Source organism: Pholcus phalangioides, unplaced genomic scaffold (assembly GCF_987345545.1).
Source record: "Pholcus phalangioides strain wild (caught in Gottingen) unplaced genomic scaffold, Ppha-v1.0 ptg000001l_1, whole genome shotgun sequence".
Lineage (NCBI taxonomy): Eukaryota > Metazoa > Arthropoda > Arachnida > Araneae > Pholcidae > Pholcus > Pholcus phalangioides.
Genome location: NW_028301594.1, coordinates 21,786,502 through 21,806,558, shown reverse-complemented (window position 1 = coordinate 21,806,558; position 20,057 = coordinate 21,786,502). Strand labels below are relative to the sequence as shown.

At 34.4% G+C, this 20,057-nt stretch overlaps 1 pseudogene; it reads left to right on the top strand.

Moving 5' to 3' along the window:
- The first annotated feature begins 4,157 nt into the window (after nt 1-4,157).
- LOC149090060 (ADP-ribosylation factor-like protein 8 pseudogene) lies at nt 4,158-4,718 on the top strand (annotated as a pseudogene).
- The last annotated feature ends 15,339 nt before the right edge of the window (nt 4,719-20,057 follow it).

Here is a 20,057-nt window from a genome sequence, read left to right as displayed (position 1 = left end):
CAGGGTTATTCAAAAGTAGATGTGGGTCTTATTGAAACCTTAAAGAAATTTGAGGATGATGCCACTCTCCGCTATTCATACGTAGGTTATAACGACTGGATGATACGAAGATGAAATTCAGGAAAGAAAATTCAGCTGCCTCTGCGGGGTACTTCTAGCGTAGTGGTCTAGAACGCTCATCCCCCCCCCCCCCGCATGTGAGAGAACGTGGGATCGGTTCCCCGCATAGGCAGTTGAGTTTTCTTTCCTGAATTCATCTTCACATCAGCCAGTTGTTAGAATATTCGCTTGAAGATATAATTACAAAAATGGCCAACAGATGACGCTTTACCGATTAAGGAATTTTTGCTTACAGGATGCATTGCAATAAGGGTGACCGTACGTCCGGAGCATTTCCGGGACAGTATGTCCCGGGCAGTCCCAGTCTTTTCTGTTTTCCTGGCCATGGCGACTTTTTTTTGCAAAAATGTTCTGGTTTTTCCCGCTTTTTAAACAGAGTTTACTTGAATACTTAAATTTGTTGCTATTTTTCATAAAAAATGTAGACACAGGTAATTTTCAAAACTTAATAACTATAAGTTGACGGGTTGACATTATTTCCAGTGATTTATATTTGCATTTTCTCTGAATTACGCAAAATTGCCAATTAGGCACAAAACTAACCGAAATTTTCTAAAATACCTCAAAAAACAGCTGTTTTCAGTCCCCTAATTTCAAAAGAATTTCAGAATAAGTTCGCTTGCGGTGATTCGTGAATTTCACTCTAGACGCAGAAGATGTTGAGCAAAATCGATTAGATGAATTAACTTATTCACAGCTGCCTGTCAAATGTGAAAGGTAGGCTTTTGAAAAAAAAATGCTAATAGCCATTCTACTTCGTATGATTTAATGTTATGTATGTTGAGAGAGAGAGAGAGAGAGAGAGAGAAGTACTGATCACTAAATACTTCAAATCCTTCAAATTACTTTTGACAATTTAAGTGTTGTCAATACGTGTAATATTCAGTGAAAATACAAATATGATCATCATCATCAGGTATTGACATTTGTAATCATCAACACGCATTGACAACACTTGAATTGTCAAAAGTGAGTTGAAATATTTAGTGCAGTATATATTTCTCACCATACATGCATAAACCCATACAGAGTAGAATGACTATTAAAATTTTTTTTTTTCAGAAGCCTGCTGCTTTTCACATTTGACAGGTAGCTGTGAATAAATTAATTCATTTAATAGAGTTTAGTATTGGGCGTTTAGAGTAAAATACTCGAATCCCCACAAACGAAATTATTCTGAAAATCTTTTGAAACTTGGGGGATTGAAAACAGTTTTTTTTGTGGTGTCTTAAAAAACACCACATTAAGGCAATTAAGACATGAAACTAACCTCTTCGGTTAGTTTTATGCCTTAATTGGCAATTTAGCCGTAATTTGTGACTTGTTGGCGGCATTTTGCGATGTCCCGTATTTACCCATATTTGCGAACCTAATTTCCCGTATTTTTCTCGAGGAAATATGGTCATACCAATTGCAATGACGATTCTCGCTTTTGTTAACAGATAAAGCGTCATCTGTTAGTCATCTATGTAACTAGTTTTAAAAGTTACAATAAAACCCAATGTTGTTTCCAGCATGTCACTCTTTTAACATTATTCCTTGAATTACTGAACTTTCGAATCTAACTGATCTTTGGATTACCCTGTACATTTGCGGGCGTCTTATACACCCTTTATCATTCGAACCGTTGGTGATAAAAACATACATACTTTTAATCGGAAAAAGTATCAGAATAACGAGTTCATTTTAGATGTGTAATTTCTACGAGAGGCAGGATATGTACTGAGATATACGATTCAATTTTTTATACGATGTCCCGTTCTTCCGATAAAAACTGAGGCTTTGGGAATGCCACGTAGAACTGTTAAAGGTTTCAGTAAAATAGTTGTTGTCCTTTCTTTTTAGAGCCCAATACAAAGACGTCCATTTTACCAAATTTAATATTCGTCGGTGGAAGTTGGGGGGGGGGGGGGAGCACCTCAGAGTACACAAAAATTTTTATGAACTGCAACTGAAGCCGCTGTGGTGGTCGAGTGGTTATAGTGCCGGACTCGTGATGCGAGGATCCGGGTTCGTACCCCACAGTGGTGGTCGGCTGAAGTTGGTTTTCTGTGGTTCCCAACTTCAAGGCGCAAATGCGAGCCGATCTCCCCGTTAAAAAGTCTCGCCACAGAGAGCAACAGTCCTACAACGGTAAATCATTCAACCATAACACTTCACTCATAGTTAGTAAAACTGGGGGCAGATGACAGCACTACACATAACAAGCATTACACAGAAAACAAAAACTTTACGTCAGGTTGCACTACACGTACATGCACATTCCCGCATGTACCGATTCGTTGGGGGGTTCCGCGGGCGGGGGGGGGTGTAGCAGTAGTAGGTAGGGGGCTCGGGGATCCATGATGCAGCCACCTCGTTGGGCAATTTGCCTGTTGTGGCGTTGTATTTGTATTTGTATAACTGCAAAGGATTGTTTCGTTTTTTTTTCTCGAGTTATTAACGTAATATTGTTGGCCATCAAGGCATATACAACAGGATGAGGTTGATTTATACATAGATAGAGTCTTGTAATTTACTGTATTCTGACTAAAACTGTATTTGTGTTATATGTAATATATGTTATCTATTGTTATGTGATTATGTTATATATATGTTATATGTTATGTGTGATATGTATGTGTTTGCAAAAAAAAAAAAATTCTTTGATCAGTGTGATCTGTAGAGCGCCAGTTTGAGTAGGCAATTAATATTTGAGGAGCTTAATTTCAAAATGGAACATTTCCATTCTTACTAAATTTACAGAAGAAGTTAAAACCTTTTCTCTCCGGAATGGGTTGCTTTACAAAAGGAGAAAATGCTCCAACAGGTAGCAAGCATACGGGAGAGGTGTAAGAATATATAGGAATATTTAAATATTATGTTTCTTTATCAACACATTCAAGGGAATTATCTGCATTCGAATTTTGGAAATGTTCCGTTTTGACAGAAAATTAGTAGAAATATCACCTTGTGGTCATGATTGCAGCTGGTCAAGTCTAAAAAATTAGAAATTTCTGCTCCCCCTGTTGATTCCAGAAAGTCTCAACTATCCGAATAAGGTACCCTTACGTCTTTCTTGTAAATAATATAAAATACACGATCATTCTTCAGTGGAAGCTCCCATAACACACTCTCGTTTGCGGACACCTCAACCAACGGACACATTTTAGAATCACGTCGACGGAACTCAAAGTATTTTACTATCCATTAATGGACAGTCATCGTTAGCGGACAAAATTTTCTGTCCCATAGGTGCCCGTTATCGAGAGTTTTTATACATCGACTTTGAAAGTGCTTCTGAAATTCCCTTAACGTGAGTGCATTGTTATGTTCCGTTTTGAATGAAAAATACCGAAATGAATGAACAAGGTGGATATGTTTCATTTCGGTAGGAATGACTATCTTTACATTGCAATTTCGACCAAAAATATCATGTTTGAATAAACCCTGTTGCATAATCCGACAGAGCTGATCCCAAACATTCAGAAACCGTTGAAAAGTGCACTTCGAAAAAAAGTGGAAAAGTTCCTTTTGGAAATAAGGCTGCTCATTTATTCTAAAGGTCTTCGAGTGGTTCTATGTAACTGCATGTTGACCTTTTACATTAAGTGGATTTGATCACGCGATCGAATACCAGAAATACATATGGAAGGTTAGCGGCTCATAATCTACCTCAAACTGCAGGTCACGAAAACACATCCTGAACTTCGTCGTGGTGAGACAAAATGATCCAATAAATGTCTATCTACATGCTTCAAATATTATTGTGTTTATTTTCTGAATTATGATGAAAAATTCTCATGTTTCCAGCCGATACAAAAAAAAATTTATTCTTTGAAACTGTTGAGGAAAGAGAAGAAGATAGTTTGTTGTAATTCGTGGAATCGTGCGTGATCGTTGGTTATCATCGATAGCATATAGTTTGTTTTTAGGACAAGGGATTGACGGTTAAATATAGGCCTATAGCTCAGGTAATTTCCATCACGATCGAACATCATTTCCATTTCTTTGTAAATATTTGTTTAAGATCTGAACTCTTGTATTTCGCTGTAGACATGTTCGCCACGTTCATCAACCGTTTCCTGTCATGGCTCCGGGACCTCTTCTGGAAGAAGCAGATCGAAATGTGCGTCGTGGGTCTTCAGAATTCGGGAAAGACGACTTTCGTCGACTTGTTGGCTACCGAGGAGTTCCACGAGAACACGATATCGACCGTTGGATTCAACATGAGAAAGATCTCTAAGAACGGGACGAACATCAAGGTCTGGGACATCGGAGGCCAGCGAAGGTTCCGTAGCATGTGGAGTAGGTATTGCCGTGGGATGGACGTAATCGTGTTCATGGTCGACTCTGCGGATACGGACTCTCTCGACGAGGCGAAAGTCGAGCTGCAATTGCTGATGCAACGGGTCGAATTGGACGGTATACCGCTGCTGGTCCTTGGCAATAAGAACGACCTGTTGGGTTCCTTGTCCGGTGATGTCGTGGTGGCGGCCATGAATCTGAACGACATAGGGAATCGCGAGGTTTGTTTTTATTCGATATCGTGTAAGGATATGAATAACATCGATATCACCTTGCGCTGGCTCATCAAGCATTCAAAGACGGGTTCGTGAAAAACTCATAACTTCTCTGTTACATTCTTTTTTCTAATTTTCGGTCAATTCATACCGAAATCCTTGTTTTTTAATATATTATAATCCATTTTCAATCGCCATTTAGTTATTATGCAATTAAAATAACAGCATGTATAATAAGTACTTTTGCTTGTATTAATAAAATAAGTATTGGCATATGTGACTTAGAAATTCATGTGACCCGATGTTCTGATTTATGATTATTCAGGCATTTATTACTGTTTTTTCACCATTGGGTCTAAATGACATATTATGGTAGTTATATTGATTGTAATAGCAATTTTATATGTTCAGATTGCTCAAAGCAGTTGTTGTCAAACGTTTGCCCCTCCGGCTCCCTAGAATGTTCTCGAAGAAGAACTACTTCAACGCACTAAATAGGCAATCATCGATGTCGACAGCTCGCAGTGAAGCCCTTGACAAAAATTGGTGGCACCTCTGGAGCCTCGGTGCGCACCTTGAGAATCACTGGCTTATAGCAACGATTGATAAGAGATTGTGTCGGAGATGCCGAAAAACCTGTCTGACCAGTATCAGGGTACATAATAAAATATACGAAAGCTTAATTATTATTATTTATGTTCTACTGAGAAATGATGAATTTATTACAGAACTTTATGATAAAAATGCCTAAAAATGGCAACAGAGATATATAATGAGAATTTGTAATGAGCAGTATCATATGTGATCATAAAAAACGAAATGAATTTCAATTTTATGATATGCACGTGCACTGTATGGTGGATTGAATGAAAAGGGGTGATGGGTCACCGTCGGTAAAATATGCGTATTAGATAGGTAAGTAAGTTTATGCCTTCTTTAGGCATAAAAGCCGAGATCCGACTCGTTTTTTTTGCCTGATTGTTTTGCACTTTGATCGGGGGGGGGGGGGGAAAGGGCAGTATGATAGCACTTACCATCTTCACTTCAAAATAAGGAAGAACACAAACAAGCACAACTCTGACAATCTATATACGTAGGGCCATGAATATATTCATGCGAACACACAACACGTTCCGGCATGTAACCGATTCGTTAGAAATTCCGCAGAGGATTTGCGTACAAGGTGCATGTACGGTTCAGTACTAGTACTAGCAATCTAATGGGGGAGCGATGGGGGGGGGGGAGTTTTTTTTCAGAGAATTTCATAATATTAAAAATATCCTAGATGATTTTTTAACTGTATTAAAGAAATGCAGTTCGAACCTCGATGACTGAAAAATTTTAGCGCTAATCGGGGTTGGTGTTAAATCGGGGGCATTACAACAGGGTTTGGCCAATACCTTCTAGAGTAGAAGGTATCTGCTCTAGAAGGTATTGGTTTGGCTGTATATGAAATAAAATTTCTTAGAATTACTTAAAGTGCCTTAGGTCTCTTGCTAAATCATATGCCCCCTTTGAAATGTCAGAAAAACAGTTATTGAATGGGCAGTGCGGTACTGAAAATAGCAGCAAGAGCTAAAAATCAACGTTTAAAGTTTAATAAGCAGCGGTCTTATATGTATAAGGGGAATTACAGTACTCACAAAATTCGATGAAATTCGTAGAACTCTTCACGCTTTCATGATAATTATAATTTCTTTCATTTCTTTATAGAACAGGGATCTCTGACTTTTTGAGTTCGATGAAACTCTTGGTTGATAAGATGAAGGCCACTTACCCTTTTTGCTGAATAAATTTTAGAGCATGTTATAAAATATGGAGTCAATTGTTTTCTCGTGCAAGCTCGCGGACCCCCATAGGGTTTGCCCCCCGGTTAAGAAACTCTGTTGTAGAACATCACGTATTCTTCAAAAGCAGAATGTAACTAGTATCGTGAAAGAAAAATAAAATAAAATAATAGAGGAGAATTCCTGTCCTGTTCTTTCAAAAAGTTTTTCTTTTCTTTTCAGAAAGAGCTCAAATCCCTAATATATTTCTATTTTCATCGAGATTGGTTGAATTTCTCGGGAGCACTTTGCTTTTATTCCGGCTTCATGCTGGGAAAACTTGATTTTCTAAGGAAGGATATCTTCGGCTCCAGTTTCTTTCGCATTCTTTTCCAGAAAAACTTCCTTTAAAAAAAAAAAAGGATGAGGATCGAGAAGCTTTCATCTTGCAATAAGGACATAAAAACAAATAGGAAAAGAAAACAAATGAAAAGAATCGTCTTTATTGAGGAGGCAGATGGACTTCTTTAGTTTAGATAACGAAAGAGAAGCAAGATGCTCATTAAATCATCATTTTATTTAGTTTTTCCTCATAAATAAAAATAATAAAGAAACGATTTTTTCAAAATTTCTACATTTACGTTAAAAATTCTTTTATGTAGTATACCTATGTATATATTTTTCACGAAACACATTCCTTCCGGTGCTTTCTTCAAGTTTAAACGGATCTTCGAAGTGAAAGCGAAATTCATTCTTTATTACTCCTCATTGAAAAATTCGAGATACGTCAAGTGTATGTTTTTTCTTTGATATTTATATTTGTTTCCGTTTTAAAATTTGTGAAATTTGAAGGAATCTTGAAGAAATATCAAAGGAACGATGGAAATTTATCAGAATAGAAAAAAAAATGTTTATAGGGGTCCAATTTGCAGTTTTGTATGAATTTGACGGTAATAAGTTTGAGCACTCGTTTTAAAAAGGTGCACAAACATGCCTTGTTTTCATATCTCTTTCACGCATTACATAATACATAATATTAACTATATTACAATATTACAATTTATATACATAATATTATAATATCCATAATATTATAATATCCATAATATTATAATATCCATAATATTACATAAATTACTTTTATATTTTAATGGGCATCTTTTTCTCAGCCACCTCGGTGGGCATTTTGCCTGTTTTGGCGTTGTATTAGTATCTGTATTATTTGTATTAACTTATGGCCTTTGTTAGATGGGATAATTCGCAACTAATGGTATAATTTAATGATACGCAAACTACGGCCCGCCGCAGATTTCAAAATGATATTATAGAGATTTTCAGTTTCAGTGTTTTGAAAAGAATTATTTAAGGAGTTGGGGGTGTTCCTTTTTTAGCATATGGAAAATATAGTTGTGAGAGTTTTAATAGAAATTGATTTATATAAGAATTTTTGCATATGGAATGTGTAAAAATAGAGCACATGTGCAATAAATACGCAAAAAAATTATTATTATAATCAGAGTCGTCTTAAGAGCACCATAGGCTCCCGGCCAAGGGATTTTTCTGAGGTCCTATCTGGCAAATTTACGTGTATGCTCCTCGAAAATTTCAACTCAACCTCATTTTTGCGAGGCTCCTCTTCTCTTGAGGCCCCAAGCCGTGTCCGGGTGGGCCCATACGGTAAGACGGCACTGATTATAATAGATATTTTTTTTGGCAGTCTTGAAGGATAAATCATTGTCACTCAATTACAATGAAAGGTTGAAAGTAAAATGAATGTCAGTCCTGAAAGTATACAAGGCCACTTCACTTCCAAGCATAAAAATCACAATTTAAAGAATCAATGGATATGTCCGGCCCGCCAAAATTTTTTCTCTTTGTTTTTTGTGCTCTAGAAAAAGTTTGTCCATCACTAGTATAATCTTTGGGGTGGGGGGGGGGGGGGTAGAGCTAACCGAAGCAAAATTTTTGTTTTCAAAACGCATGTCGAAAACTGAAGCATGAAGGTGATGGACGGCACTTTTTCTTTGAGATGAAAAAAAAAAGGACTTCAAAATACTCTGTTACTTTTCATATATCTAACACTTTGGGGGGCGGGGTCTCATGTGCACGCTGCTCATGTTTAGGGTTGTGACGGACTTGGAAGTCTAACAGTTAACTGATGTCATTAGTGTCGGCATTAACACTAATACAAATACAAGGCCACAACAGGCAAAATGCCTAACGAGGTGGCTAAAATAAAGTGTCCATAACACTTATGGATGTCTTATAATTCTAAAATATAGCAACCCAATTGAAAATGTAATTATAAAAAGATGTTTAGCATTTGATATACCAGAAACGTATTGAACATCTAGTATAAATAACACATAATTTGTGTATTACATACGTACTCTTGTATTACTTCCATTTCAATAGTTCACGCAGATTCTGTAACTTCCATTAGTTCTCTCTCTCTCATAGCGCATTTTATAATTCTAATAAATATTATTATATAACGATATAAACGAGGGAAAGAAACGTTTTTCGTTAAATTTTGATATCCGTTCACAACTTTTTCTATTTTTAAATTTAAATAACTCCGCGAATACTGCACTTATAAATGTGAACTTTTCTTCTGTTGGCCTCTGAGGAAACAGAGCACCAACTTTCTAATTGGGTTTTTGCAAATCGAGGAATTTGAGGACAATGTGTCCGTATGAAAAGTTAATTTTTATATTTTAACAACTATACAACTCCTTGCAATATGAATGACGTTCTATACGTTCTATGGATAATTTTTTCAAATTGGAAGTATACCTCTAGAATTAACGGTTCACCAGTAAAATGTGGTAAAGGGAATTGAATAATCGCCTTTGATATTGTATGACCACAATTACATATTACGTAATTCATTTTGCCGGAATTCAGCGTGTTCCTTAGAGTGTACTATGTTCTAGGTAATTATGTTTAAAGTTGTGTATGTATTTCTCGGAGAACTAACTTCACCACACAGTATTTAGCAGTTTGTGATAATCTATACATATATAATAACATATTCTGACTGACTGATTCCTCATAACCGAGCCACAACCACTGATGTTATAAATATCAAATTTGGTCAATCGTTTTGTTTCATGACGTAAAGACTCACTAAGAAGGGTTTTTTTTTTTAATTCGACCGCTGGGGGGGGGGGGTCAAAAGGGGTTTCAAGGTTAACATATTGAAATCATCCCGAGCCAAAACCACTGAAGCTATCGTCAGTAGTTTCATTTCATGAAGTAAAGACCCATCAAGAATGAAATGTTCAATAAATGAATGTCATAAAAGGGTTCGACGGTTATATAGCGAATTCATGCTGAGCCGAAACCACTGAAGCTATATTTATGAAATTTGGCCAGTAGTTTTAGTTTGTGATGTAGAGGCTCACTAAAAAGGGATATTTCACAATTCAACATCTAAGGGGGTGATTTGGGGAGGGGGTTTCAAAGGTTATATGGTGCAATAATCATTGAGTCCAAACAGCAGAAGCTATAAATATGAAATTTGGTAAGTATTATATTTTATAATACAGAGAATCACCACGACGGGATTTCTGAAAATGTAACAACCCCCAACGTGGTGCGAAAGTCATGTGGGGGAAATCATTGTAGAACAATTTTGAGATGACAAAATTCACGCGAGCGAAGCCGCGGGTTACAGCTAGTAGAATATGTATCTTTAATGAGAATGAATTAGATCCTGTTTCCTCTCAGTAATTGTATTCTCGAAACTTTATCGAAGTCAAGTTAAAGCAGTATGGAGATACTGGGTACACAATATTTCGTGAAACCTTATTTTAATTTTTTTGTTGAATTACAATCGATGCTCCAACTTCTGACAGATGGTAGATATACTTTGTGGGAATCAATATGGCTTTACTGGCTTTTTTTTCCCGGTTCGTGAGACTGAAAGTTCTAAAAGGGTTGGGTTTTCCTACATCCATTTCGCTGTCGTGGTATGGTAGGGTGATATGGATTCTAAATTGTGGAGGAAACATTATTGGCAGCCCTTAAATTGCTGCAACAGGCCGCACCGAAACACCAATGACCGTTGAAGAAATATCTATTGAACTGCTCCATGTCTTTACAATTACGTGATCTTCATTAACACCCATGGATTACCTTTCCTATCTCAAGATCGATCACGTGAGCAAAGTATTCACTGAAAATTTCACTTTGCCTTATTGAAAACAATTATTCATATTTACAAAACGTCTACGAGAACAACCCTCATGATTTTTTATGATGTTTTGCAATTTGAGTAAATAATTTTACAAATAAGTGCGTAGAAATTGTTTTCCTTGGGTATATTAATTAGAAAAAAAATATGTGTGTGTAGAAAAGAGAATTAAATGAGCATGAGAGATTAATGAGATAGTGAGTGCGTTTCTATTGAGAGGCATTTTACACCATGAACACTGGTGTTTTTTTCCCGAAAGAAACGGTTCAAAATATTTTCACCTATTTTTCTTTTTTCCATGTTTTCACCCCAAAAACTGAGTAGAATGGTACTCAAAAGCCTCTGTTAACGTGTCGACAGGTCTAGACAATTTTTTGCTTAACTAAGTTTATCGCACGTGCCCGAGAAATAGTTAAAATTTTAATGCATTCCGGGTCACAATCCCGTAAGCATTAAGAGATTAAAGAAGGAAAAGAAAAATGTTGTGTACGTAACACTATTCTGAAATCCGAGATTTTTGCAAAATTATAAAAAATCCGAAATAATGCATAAAAAAACACGTTGAGAGAGAGTCATTACGAAAGAAGAAATGGAGATAAAATTAACAAAAAGCAATTTAAGTAGGCCTAAATCAAGTACTAAGCACTGGAATTATAGTTTTTTCTTATTAGCACGGTAATCACGGTTTACATTTCCCATTTCAATTAACGTATTATTTCTTAAACTTAATGATAAGTAAAACTTATTTTCAACTGGTAAACACATTTTTATCCTCTTATGGATTCATATAAGAGTTGTATCTGAAGCGTATTAAAATAATGAAAGTCCTCTCTTTTGATAAACTTAATTTTTTAAGTTCAATTTCATATTTTTATACTTGACAGTACAATTCTCTCATTTGATATTCCAACTACTTTAAGCTTCTATGAAAATTTAATGGATTTTGTTTACCATGTCAAAAATTAAAAAAAATATCCACAATTTGGATATTTTATGTGCTTCCCCATTCATAATAATTGCTTGTTTATATTTTCAAAAGCTCTGATCAAATTATAGAAATTGAACAATATTAGCAATATACATGGTGTCCCATAATTTCCTAAATGGTTTAAAAAATCATAAAAATTGAAGGAATTGGTATATTTGAATACGGTTTGCGAAAAGTTATTCCCTTGAAGGGGATTTTTCTTTCGGGTACAGAAGACAAATTTAGTTTAAATTTTTGTCGATAGAGGGTGCTGCATGCCACTCCGGCAGGAATGATTGGACTTGAACCTTTCTTCAATCTCTTCTGTGGCCCAAGCGTTCATACAGCTTCATCGACGATTCATGGCTAAGATAAAACTTCACCAATAGTGCTTTATCCATCAATGCCAACGTAACAATGAAAACCTTACGCAAGAGCCAGTAACAGGAAAATTCAGAAATCAGCTGTTATTCATACACTATGCATTTTACAGGACTCTGATTTGCATATTTATTGTGATTTGCTTTTGTGCGGTACCTTTTTCGACAAAAAATTGAACTAAATTTTCTTGTTATAAAAGAAATTCCCCTTCGTACGGATATTTTTTTTTTTTCGCAAACCGCATTCACAAATATACCGATTTCTTCCATTTTTAAGAATTTTTAAATTATTTATGATTTCATGGGGGGGGGGGCACCCTGTATTAGTTCAAGAAATTTCAAATGATTGAAATGTTTTAGTGATTTGAGCCTTGCAAAAGTGGGAATAATTAAATAATAAATAGGGAATGAAATAATTATGTGGCGTTTGTGTGGTCAGAACACAACTCCAAAATCACATTTTAGAGATATAAGCATTTTCATTGCAAATTAAAAATCAAAAATAAAGCATACACACAAATACAAATGGAAATATCTCACTTTATTATCTCACTTCAAACTAGTTATAATTAGCAAGACTTACTTTTAGATCAAAAAGCCATTTTTTGGAGATATCATGCTCTGAGCAAACACCACAGATATATTTATCTCTGTGTGACTAAATTCCATCATATTTTTCACCGTAATAAATAGATATATGTAAATAAGTATCCATTTTTTGTTTTTTAATTTATATCTTTCACAGTAGAAAGCGCTCAAGTACGATCACTTAAGTTCCGCTAAAGAATGTGGACGAGGTGAATGTGTCGTTTAGTAGTTGAAAGAGCTTGTAACAATCTGATGAACAATATGGTGTCCCATATTGTCGTAATAATCCTTTTGGAGTTATATTAATGTTCTATTATGGGTTTTTTTTGTGCGTTATTGTGCTATACTTCTTTCTAATGAGACTAAAATATGGGAATGATTTTTGGTTTCTTCATACAGAATTTTTATTTTCTTATTTTGTTATGTTCAAATAGGTGCATAATGTTTGACACTATATGCAATTAATAGCAAGAATAAAACATATAATCAGTGGTCTTCAACCTTTTCACAACTGTGGACGGCGAAAGTATTTGAAAAATTTCGCGGACCGGTGGAAATGTGAGAAATGATTTGCGGAGTGATAAAAAATAAATAAATGGTAAAAATAATTCGAAGGTCAACAAAAAATAAGTATAAGTCAGAGAAATAATGAATAATAAGTGTGGGAATTATTTGTTAACCGGCAAAAAAGAAAATGAATGGGGGGAAATAATTTAGAGACCGCGAAAGTAAATAAATGAGAGAAATAGTTTGAGAACCAGTAGAAATGAAATAAATTTAGCAAATAATATTTGGGCTGGCAAACAATAAACTAATGCGAGAAATAATTTGAAGACCGACAGAAAATAGGTAAATAGGAGAAATATCAAATAAATAAGAGAAATAATTTGAGGACCGGCAACCAAATAAATAACAAACACGATTCCCAGACCTGCTGATGACTAAGACAGAAATAAAAACCCATATGGAGACAGTATGATATTTTAAATAAATCTAAAATTATGTACGGCTACATGATTTGGTGGAAATATTTCCACGGATCTGCTGAATAGATCCAATGATATCAATTTGCGAAACCTCGAAAACAAACATCATTAGCTCTTCAAACAATCTCCTCTAGTGTTCTAATCGATTATTAAAATTTTCGTTACGGCAAAAATTGAAAAATGCTGAAAATTTATAAATTTAGTTCCATATATGACTAGAAAGCATAACGTTTTATACCGAAAGCAAAAAAAAAAAAAATATATATATATATAAAATAAGATTTTCTCACTAAAATAACGACGTTCATTGGTGAAAAATTTCTGAAATTTGTAGAATATGATTATGAAGGAATATGTGCGCATAATTATTTATTACTAGCTATAATACCCGGGTTTTTCCCATATACTGGCAGCATTAGAGACATAACAAACCATTAAAAAGTCATATACATGACTAAAACGCATTGTTAGAGAATCACGATAACCAAAGTAAACATTCTAAAAGTCGTTGTTGCCCGACAGTTTTTTTTTGCTCATTTCGGGTATTTGTCAAACTCTGAAGAACTTTTAAAGTAACCTATCGTTGAATCCAGGTTCTGTTTGGTACTTGTGCAAAATTGTGCACGAAACGTATTTAACTGTGACTTTTATGCTCTGTTTCTTCTCACTTTGATGCCATTAACATGTTAGTAAAGTTTATCCAGTTTGAATCTTAGCATTATGATTATCGAAAATTGTATAATTGTATAATTTCTATTCTGAAAATGGAAATTCTTTTTACATAACTAAAAGAAATTCAACACTAAACATATCGAAAATTGGTACATATATATATATTTTTAAACGGAGCTAGATATTAACTACTAACTAATTGGAGCTGAAGTAAACGCTAATTATATCCAGCGGGATAATATACATCTCTGATACTCTTGTTTCCGCACATTTCGTCCAAAATAAATAATGTTCGATATCATGAATTGCGTATGCATTTGTTTCATCACGGACAATTATCACACGCCATGAAAAATATATCAACCAACTACATTTTCTTATACTTCAATTACCAATAAAAATATCAATATTTTATGAAAGGAAATGGGGGAGTTTCTCGATGTTTGTTAGAGCGTATATATTTTACTGATTCGTTAGAAATTCCGCAGAGGAATGTGTACGAGGTGCATGTTCGGTTGAGTAGTAGGAGTTGTAGTGCATATATTTATTCAGAAGTTTATTAAATTATCAACGACAATGTTGATTTCCTATAGTTATAGATGGAAACTCGATACTTTCTGCATAAAATGAAGGTATAGAATGTTCAAAGCATCAATATTTCAGCGACGGAACCGAATTTAATGAAAACATAGGAAAAAAAAACAACACTATAAAATATATAATATTGATGCCCATTTCACTCGCGGCGATCGTAGAAGTTTATGTAAACGTCTGAATTTAAGATCAATAAAACAAATACAGAAAGAGAAAGAAAGAGAGAGAGAGAGACAGAGGAATGGAGTCGAGAGTATCAGTTCGACAATGATGGAGCAATTTAATTTCAAAATCATTTAAATTTATTCGCAGAGAATAAAATTCAATTTTGTTTCTCAGTTTCTATGCTATCGACGATGATCCGTTTTTTTGTTGTGACTCTAATCCCGTTAATATAGTCTTCAGTTCATGAATTTTTAAAAAAGAAAGATCTGATTTTTGCTAGATCTTAATTTCGAATAAATTTTTCATTTTTAATGTTTTTTTTTGTTGTCAAAGTTCATTTATTTTTAAAGATATAAATAATTAACAGTATGACGTATATAAATTAAAAAAAAATCTATTTTTTTCAAGAAAGTGATTTACGACACTTTGTGTGCAATGAATAATACTCATTACATAATGTCTTATAAATTCGTAAATAGTTTAAAAATTCATGTACCACCCCGAGATTAGTAACATTGCGCTATAACGGTGCAGGATTGGAACCTTGGCCTATGGTATACGAATTCATTACCATATCTTTTCGACCGCACAAGCTTACAAGCTTCAAATGTATCATTGTTCTCGAAACTAATTCCAATGGATTTATTTGGAGTAATCAAATAAATTTCATTCAGTATGAATCAAATATTCGATATCATTCTTTCTTTTGACATCCATTTTTTTATGAGCATCTGTTTTCAGCCAGCTCGATGCCAATTTGCCTGTTGTGGATTTAGTATTTACATTAAATGTATGTAATAATACACGTTGTCCCATAAATTCGTATAAAAATTCATAAAAATTGAAGGAAATTTGTAAATCAATGAAAATGATTTTATCTCTGTAAATTCAATGTAAAATTTTTTTCGCACATCACCAGCTGGCTTTATCATGAAGAGACGAACGTGTCTCGGAGTGAAGGGTCGGACTCACAATCAATAGAAGTAAAAGATGTGAGTGATATAAAAAATAGCGGTTTGTTTCGATGGGAAATCAAGGTAAAAAAGAGTAGAGTATAGAGATATTTTGTAGTAAAAAAGGCATGGCTATTAACTAAAGTTGATCACATGACGGTTTTTTTTTTCTGAATTCGACTAGGCGTCACAGAGAAACAGTGTGCTGTGGATGCAGTCAAACCACAGGGAAAACAAAATAGTTTGGTATAGACGACTTGAAAGGGCTTTCGCCTAAGGTAAGAAGTCAAGACAGGACGTGGATCGGCAAAACAGAGCAAAGATAAAAAGTGTTCTGTTCTACGAAGATTAAAATGAATTAAAAGCCGTTATAGAAAAATGCTCTTGCGACAACATGTCATAAAATTTTATTTATCATTCAAATAATTTAACGGATATCAAAATTTTTAAATTTCATTTACTTGAATTAGAGATTAAAATTCACAACCAGAAGTGATTGGCAGATTGTCAATTTGCATATTACACGCATAAACGGCAACGAATTTAAGTCGGAAAAGACGCTCAACCCTTTCAAGAAATTGTAGCGCAGCCATAAAACTTTGTCTACATCGCAGGAAGATACGTGACAGTAGAAAAAAAAAGGGACAGCTTTTTTGGGTAAACAAGTTTTTACGATTCACAGCGAGAGGTTCTCTTTGTTTTTCATGGAATTTCTCTGAGAACAAAAGTAACCGACGAGAGAAAGAACAAAAATAGAAAGAACAACGAATGTGTGTGTGTGTGTGATTCACTAAGAATCCAATTGCAATATTTTTCAAATTTATGAACAGTCAAGAAAAAGAACAATGTGAAAACCGATTATCATATCCGTTTAACTTCAAAGGGCAGTTGTTTAACACAAACACGAAAAATGAAATTAAATCACCATCGTTCTAATTTATCAATAACAAACAATAATTAAGAAAGTATACATAAAAAGTTCTCTTATTTCGTGATGCTTAGTTTTATTCATAGAGAAAAATATACAACACGTAACTTGTGACATTTTCCGAGCGGTAAACATAATTTTCAATCGTATAAATATCAAATAGGCATAATACACATTTATAATTACAAGTGATATTCTATTAGATATCTCGCTTGATTAATTTAGTTTTAATTAAGTTATGTAAATTAATCTCGCCGCTAAGTCAATAATAATAATAAAAATATAGAACAATGTAATATCCGGAAACACTGAATAGTTTGTTTTGCTGAAGCACATACGATTACAACAATAATAACTATTTTTCGCATAAACAATAGAATAAAACATACAAGTCAAAGGATTTTCTACATAAAGAGATAGCAAAGACAAATATTCCGTTCCATTGTGTTATTGTATGTTTGTCTCATTTATATAATTGAATAAATTCTTGTTGCGTAATTTCCAGTTGTTTTATCAAGTTTTCCCGTTCAGCAAAAAAGAGCGGAAAAAACTATACTTTGGCTAAAGTATAGCGAGAATTCGATTAGCTATGCTCTAACGCAAGCGGTTGTCGAAGAGAATAAAAATAGCAATGCCAAATGAAGAAAGGAAAGTTTCATTCATCTACAATTCAATAAAAATAGTCCTACAAAAGTGATGTTTTTTTTTCTTCTTACAGTTCGAGAAAGAAATAAGTCTTTAATCAATCAAAAATAATTCTGTTGGTATCGATAGTTTGTTGATTTACTGATTATTTATATCAACAGATCTGTATTTATCGATGTTATTACAACTTGTGAAAATGTTTTTCCCCAACATCTAAAGATGCTGTTCTTCTTGTGATAATGCTCGTTCCAAAGCTACGAAAGACTGCCGCCTTGCAGTCGAGTGGTTAGGGAACTAGCTTCTCACTGTGCAGGTCTGGGTTCGGGCATGGATGTTTACTAACACTAACGAATTCCCTGGACGGATCATGCTGATCCCTTGGGAATACGTGTGGATCGCGTTTATGTTTTCTTTGAAGATTTTAGTGTTAATGTAAATAATATGCATTATTTATGATGCGGTGACAAACATTCAGCTAATGGCTCGTGGGCCATTGGCTGATTGCCATCGCACGGTACCGTTCAGCATATACACCCTAATTAAGAAATTAATTATTAGCCTTGATTTTAATGATTTTGATTTTAATGTTGTTTATAAACATAAAATCTTGTTTAGCAAACAGTATATTTTTGCCTGTTATATACTTGTTTACTTCAATAGTAGTTACCTTGAGTTTCATTTCCAATTCCCTGAATATTTGGTGTGATTTTGTAAATCTCTGAACACGTAAAACTTCAACAGTTCACAAAAAATGACAACGACAAGAAATCAACTCTTTCTAGATAAAAAAGTATTGCACTTATATAGCTGCATTTGGTATTAAAATGACACTAAAATTTATAACTTTCTGAAATACCAAAAAAAAAAAAAAAATTGAGAAAAGAAGTAGTTATATAATGGTTTTTCTTGGCCATGTATTTGCCATGTATATTCAAATATACACGGTACCATAGAGGGTTAATTATGTTGATTTCGATGATTTCCGCCAAATACCGCCAAGGTGATAAAACTAATTTTCTTCTTGAATTCGAAAGTTCGTCTGTCGGAATTGCTATAAGTTTCTTCAATATGACTATAGACCGTGGTTTTTAGGTAGTCAAAGAGAAACATTTATCAGATAACATATCCACTACCTATGGATGTATAAATATCAAACTAATATTACCCTAATTTTCTAAACCACAAAACAATCATTCATCTTTAATTCAATTATTTACGCGATTGTGTGCAATAAAATTAAAATTCAAGATTTTAATATTTTCCAAAATGCAATAAATACGACTTGAAAATATGAAATTAATCCTATCACTGTAGTCATGACAGGAAGGAATAAACGAACATTACTAGATCTAGAATATTTCATTGCGTAACATAAAAGGTATAGAATATATGGACCTTTTGAATGATTCAAAAGCAAGAAAAAAGATCAAATAAATATATCTGGAAACGAAATTTCCTTTATTGTTTTGCGTGGGTTTTTTTTTTTTGATTTGAGGAATGCCTCATGAATTTTCAAAAGCCTCGGTGTATACTCAGAAAGAGACATGTCCCAAAGCCGAAAAACGATATTTTCTTCCGGATTGGACACACAATACTGTTTCAAAAAATAAAAAAGTACACTAAAAGAAAAACGACTTTCTTTCGTGGGAAGTTGTTTTGAAAAACTCGGGAGTTTTTAGGAATCGAAGCGGAAAAAGACATTTTCCAAGTTTAAAAAATCATGTCACACATATATATATATATATCTGAGAGTGCTCGTGTTTCTAATTTTGTTTTATTTGAAACGCACGGAAATGCTGTACATCAACCTTGAAAGAAATATGTTTTCCAAGAATTTCTCCTACAGAACTGTTGTTATCTAAAAAGTCTATTGCTAGCGTGTCCACTACGAAAGGCGTAACTTTGATAAGAAATTCCCTTTAGCAATTGGACTTTTAGTTTCACATTTTTTAAATAATATTAACTAACATTGTGTAAAAAAAAAAAAAACAATCTCTCACACGCAATAGAAATTACACACTAATATTTATTGATTTTTAATAGAATGTAAAATGAAAGATATGGTTTCCTCCACCTTATTGAAGCTGGTGAGAGGGAGTAAAGGGTAATAGAAGACACGATAGAAGATTAGAGCAGGGGTTCTCAAACTTTTTCCACCCGCGGCACCCCTTTTGCCTTTGTCATGGTCACCGCTCCGCGGCACCCCTGACAAATGTTGGAGGTGCACCAAGGCGCCGCGGCGCACAGTTTGGGAACCCCATGGCTGTTTCATCTCTTTGATGTTCCGCTTCCCGTTTGACTAAGGGGGCGTGGTCTCGAAGCTGCTGTGTAACGTCACGACTGTGCTACTTTTCTCTCGCAGACCAGCTTACAAAACGTACCGTATGGAAGAGGATTTCACTTATTTTACTGTTTAAAGTGAGTGTTTTCTCGTTCATGGTGTTGTTTTAGTGTCACTGGTATGCGTGGATGGTATTTTTGTAATTTTTTTTTGTGATTCTTGTATAAATCAGTGATAAACAAATGTGACTTCTTGTGCGATTGCAACGTGGGAGAAGAATTCCTGGAAGACAAAGAAACTTGGGACGCAAGT